General features: G+C 33.5%; 1 pseudogene; it reads left to right on the plus strand.

Annotated features, from left to right (window-relative positions):
* The first annotated feature begins 687 nt into the window (after positions 1 to 687).
* LOC132316517 (probable protein phosphatase 2C 55) lies at positions 688 to 5,278 on the plus strand (annotated as a pseudogene).
* The last annotated feature ends 705 nt before the right edge of the window (positions 5,279 to 5,983 follow it).

A 5,983-nucleotide genomic window follows, 5' to 3' on the forward strand; every position in this document is an offset into this window, starting at 1 on the left:
ATAAATGGTCTTTTAATAAATTCGGATACATAAAGGAAGGGTAAACATGTAAGCTTATGTTACGTTTGTTGTGCAAAATAGAATGCAAGTGGGAATAGAATGAGAATGTGAATGGAACGGAATAACCATTCTCATTCTTTTGTTTGGTTGTAAATATGAAATGTGTAGGAATGAAATGATAATAACCATTCTAGTGTTTAATTGAATCAATTTATAATTTAGAATTGAATAAATTTCTAATTGAATTCTCTAAAATATCCCTCTTAGTAATAAATAAATTAAATTAACTAAATAACATTCTATATTAATTTTAAAAAAATAAATGGTGGCAGTGGTGGATGGTGGAAAATGATAGTGGTGTAGGTGGGGGTGTCGGAAGGCGACGGTGGTGGCAATGGTGGAAAGTGGCGACAGCGGTGGTGGTGGAAGGCGGTGGCGACGGTGGTAGTGGTGGTGGTGGTGGAAGACAGTGGCGGTGGCGGTGGCGGAAGGTGGTGGCGGAGGTGGAATGTGGCGGTGGTGGTGATGGAAGGTGGTGGAAGGCGATGGCGGTGGTGTAAGGCGGTGGTGGTGGTGGTGGTGGAAGGCTGTGGCGGAAGTCGGTGGTGATGGTGAAAGGCGGTGGTAGCGGCGGCAGTGGTGAAAGGTGATGGCGGCGGCGGCGGCGGCGGAAGGTGGTGAAAGGCAATGGCAGTTGTGGAAGGTGGTTGCGGTAATGGTGGTGAAAGGCGGCGGCGGCGGTTGCGGCAAACGGTGGCTATAGCGATGATGAAAGACGGTGGCGGTGGTGGTGGTGGAAAGTGGTCGGCAATGGTGAAAGTTGGTGACGATGGTGGTAGTGGAAGGCAGTGGTAATGGTGGTGAAAAGCCAAGGTGGTTGTGGTGGAAGGTAATTGTAGTTTTTGGACTTGGAACATAAGGGTTTTTTGGGAAGTTGAATTTTAAAAAAAAAATTACTTGGGAAAGGAATGGTCATTCCAGAGGTTTAGTTGTGGAATGGATTTTCATTCCAATGGGATGGTCATTCCCACTTTAAATTGTATATCAAATAAAGGAATTGTTGGAATGGCTATTTCTTTCCATTCCTGCACACTAAACGTAGCATTAGTTTAGTCGATAAAGGTACAAGTGTCATGTCACTTACACATGTACAAAATTACTAGATTTGTACAAGATTGCTCAAATCTTCTTGATAGTGCATATGTAATTACCATGGACCTTATCACATCATAGTTGAAAACTAAATCACGTGGTCACATATATCCACGAACTAGCATCGAAATTCAAAATTACTTTGAGAGGGGAGTTTCATGATTCTTGAAAATGTTTGTATATTATATATTTTATTTATGTTTTTTTTTTCTTCGTAATTACTCACATACACGTGGCTCTAGTGAGACTCACACCCTTGATATCCTTTTAAAAAGTAGGAGTTTAATACCGCTAGTCTACTAACATGTTGGTGACAATTATAAAACTTTAATTAATTTATAAATTTTATATTAAAGTTACATGAGTTAGAAGATGCTTTTATTTGAATATTAAGAATAATATATTATATTATATTGTATATATAATATAAATAGGGTCAAGTGCAGAAAACACTCATATAGTATGTTTACAGTGCACCTCTCATGTGAAGAAAATGCCACTATATATTATTTAAAAACGCATCATTTTATGAAAATGACGAAAATTGTCATTTAGCACATGAGGAATGTGATCCGCTCTATAAGCATATTATAGGGATGTTTTTTGCACTTTACAAACTAATATTGTTTTGAATTTTTTGATCTTGATGTTTCGATTTAATTGAGAATGTAATTTTATTCCGATTTGAATACCATGCTAACAGAAGGTGATTAAATACACATTTGTTTGTTTGTTTGTTTTTTTTTTTTTTTTCCTCCCCAATAAAGATTGAACACTCATTTGTTGCTATGTAAAGAATTATATATATATTTGTGAAAATTTATTGCAAATTTTAAAGTTTATTAAATTAAATGTATATTGTTTATATATAATGAATAAGTAACTTTAATTTAAATTTTTAATTATATATTTAATAAAATTGAATTTGGAATAATTTATTTATTTTTTATAATTATAAAAGGAACTGAGATTTTCATTCCATATAATATACAATACATTAATCTGATATCTGTGACAACAAATATATATATTTTTGCACTATTACTGGAAAAATATAGAGATAAATTTTTTTCCAGAGAAATGAGAGAAGATCCTTAAAAGTTGGTTGAATATAGTTATAGTACACATAACACCATCATACTATGAAATTATTAGCATACACACCACATTGGGTATTTTCGGAAGAGTAAAAGGACAAAACATGTATTACAACATTACTTTATAATAGATTTTTAATTGAGGGGTGTTTCCGCACAATTTTAAAAGAATAGGAGTGTTTTAAACACAATTTTTTTAAAAATAAGGGTGAAAGTGCTATGTGAAGTATACATTTGGGTTGCAGGTAAAAAATACCCTTATGATTTGCATATAGAGTATATAACTATACATTCTAAACTTCCTTAATATTTAATTTTGGTGCAAACAAAGATTTGAATGGTGAAAATACTAAAATATTCCTCTATAACTTAATAACAAATAGGTAAAAACCCTAATTAAATGTGACAAGTGTATATATATAATATAAGAGCATTATCGGAAAAAATATGAGGATTTTTGAAATTTATATCTTAAAAATGTCATGTGCATTAAATTTTTAACGAAACAATGACCTCAAGACATCCTTTACCATATTTTTTCAAATTTAACGGCTTTATATACTCAAAATAAATGATAAGAGTGTTATTTGTCCAAAATGTAAACATTGTCAGACGGAAGAGATAACCATGTTTTTAGAATTTTGTATCTTAATTAATAGTTACTTTAAACCTTTTTTTGTTCATTTTTCAAACTCAGGGGACTATACACAACATAAATTATTATTTGCTCATATTTTTCAAATTTAACAGAACTATATATCCATAAAAAAAGATATGGGAATTTTATATCTTAAATTTGACAAAAATTATTATAAAAAATATGAAGTTGAAGTTATTGGTATTTTAAAAATATAATACAATATAATTTTATGCCGCCTCTAGGGTTGGGAAAATATTACCACTTTTACTCTTTCATCGCATAAGGAAACCAACCGCCTTCTCTACCCACCTAGCCGTTTTCTTCGTTTTCGCCGGACTGACTATTTTGTCTAACCGGAGTCTTCTCTCCTGCTATTCGTCGCACTCACCATTTTACTATTCGATTGTGTCTTTCGCCGGAGTCTCCTTCTCTTGGTCGGAACGCAAGCACCCGAGTCTTCTCTCGTCGTCGTCCGAACGCAACCTCTTCGTCGGACTCAACAGTACTCAAGAACTTCATCTATACAACCTTTCGCAAAGGTACACTCCCTTCCCCTTCACAATACTTGAAAATTGTTGTTATCGATCTACAATTTTGCCAAAGATCCCTCATTCTCTCCTGATTCAATTAAATTTATTTAATCCTTCAACCGGAAAGGTTAATTTAGGTTTAAATGATTCGGGGTAAAAACAAATCATTCCAGAGTCTGAAGTAAAATCCACTTCTTGGAATCATTTTTTTTTTTTTCTCTCTTTCTCTCTCCCTTCTATCAATCTTCCATCGTACATCAATTTGGAAAAACAATCCCTGCAATATTTGGTATGTGAATATAAATTCCTATAATTTGAAATTTTGAAACAAATTGCTCTGGTAGTCAATTCTGACTAATTGTTTTTATTGTTATCCTTGCTTAAGGAAAGTTTAGGTTTTTCATCGTTCAAATAGAAAATATGTCCTTATTTGGTCAATTCGACTGTAATAGGCATATCAGTGATATTTTGGTATCTTTTAATTTTCCAAAACACTAACTGGATGTCTATCCTTCTTTTTTCTATTTTAAACACTAACTGAATGTCTCAAGTCCCCTAATTCAATATTTTTTATATTTTTCTTATTTAGTGTTATTGCTTACAAAAGAAAAATGAAAATGAAGATGGATGCTGGATCATTTTACATACCCAAGCACCTGACTCCTCCAGGGCAGGATGATCATTTCATTTGTTCCGAGCAGAATACCATAGGAGTTGCAGATGGAGTTGGTGGTTGGAGCAAGAAGGGCGTGGACGCGGGCGATTATGCGCGCAATTAATGGATAATACTCTGACAGCAATTTATGATCAAGCCGAAGGACCTATTGATCCAAGGATCCTCCACTGCCTGCATTATAACCCTCACAGGCAATGTATGTCATCCAACCTTGATCCTTTTGCTCCTTCCTTGTTATATATATGCTTTCTGTTTATTCTCTTGAGGCAAAAGGATATATTTTTAACTAATTTGCAATCTTTGTTTTTAATTATTGCAGAAATTGCATGCGGCTAACATTGGAGATAGTGGATTTTTGCTGCTAAGAGATGGTGAAGTTGTATACCAATCACCAGTGCAGCAGCATAGATTTAACTGCCCATATCAGCTTGGAATGAGCAATGATTCCCCAGCTCAGCTCAGGTTAGTGCTATTATTAATCTATTGTTATCTATGCTTAACATTAATACTGGGTCAAATTGGGATTGTCCCCTGGAGAAGACAGTTATTAGAATACTAGTTGCATATATAACATATATAGTTCTTTTAATTTTAACATTTTGATTTGGTACTAATTATAAATATTTGGTCCACAGGAGCTCACTGTTTCAGTAAAACTCGAAGATGTCATTGTTGCTGGAAGTGATGGGTTGTTTGACAATATGCATTCGAGTGAAATTGAAGAATTGGTGAAACAGTGTGTAGAAGAAGAGTACACCCCACAACAATTAGCTTGGTCTCTAGCATGGTTTGCTCACAGTTGTTCTTTTGACACATTAAATTCTAGTCCATTCGAAATAGCTGCTGAAGAGGCAGGAATGGAACACATGGGAGGTAAAGTTGACGACATTACTGTCATTGTTGCTGCTTATATCAGACCAATGGACTGGTTCTAACTTTCTTCAGCAGCAAAAAGAAAAAGAAAAAAAAAAAAAAAGGGAAGAAGAAGAAGAATGCTAATGCTATATATAACACGACAGTACAGGAGTTTTTGTAGAAAATTTCCAAGTGAATTTGTGCATATGATTAAGTTGATTCGTGTAATTGTTCCAAATTGTTGGTTTGTCTCTGTGAATATTTACAATTGCAGAAATGTATCAAATTACCAATTTTTTTTTTTAATTAGATGTGAAATTTTGTTTTATGTGATGGTAATATATTCTTTCCCATTTTTCAGAATGTGAGATGTGTTGATGCTCTTGGTTTGCTTTGTTGTATATCTACTCTTTATGGGTTATTTGTTTATTTATTTATTTATTTTAGCAGGGGCTGGAACTATTTTGATTCTAACTTTATGAGAATTCTTCAACAAATTAGTGCAATTAGTTATGACAGTATCTTCAGGAGATTGGTAATCCATTCATTAGCAATATTCAAGCCAAACATGAGTAGTAATATACGTTAAAAAGAGAAGTTGAATAAGGATGGTCTAAACCAGTTTAATACATTAAATAGCACCCTTTTCTGTTGTCAAACTCCAAAACTGAATTGGATCAAAGACTACAAAGTACAAACCATCCTTCCCATGCTGTTCCATCCCATCCCTTCCTTTTTAATTGGCTTTGGTGATTTCAATCACATAAGATGTAAAAATAATATGTCATAGTTTAACATATCCCAGCAAGTAATAAATCACATTAAATAAAGTAAACATGGATTGGTAAACCAAAATTATGATTTACTTATGCACTCATTCTAATTATGATGAGGAACAATTTGGTTTATATGTGCATAAATTGCAATTAACCTTACCCGAGTAACACACGCACAACTAACTTGCCTGTAACAAGAACTGTGATTTTTTTCCCCCTTCTTTTATTTTTTTTTTCCATTTTCCTTTTTTGTTTAG

Source organism: Cornus florida, unplaced genomic scaffold (genome assembly GCF_030987335.1).
Source record: "Cornus florida cultivar Cherokee Brave unplaced genomic scaffold, ASM3098733v1 CherokeeBrave_3.0.0_Hap2_Chr07, whole genome shotgun sequence".
Classification (NCBI taxonomy): Eukaryota; Viridiplantae; Streptophyta; class Magnoliopsida; order Cornales; family Cornaceae; genus Cornus; species Cornus florida.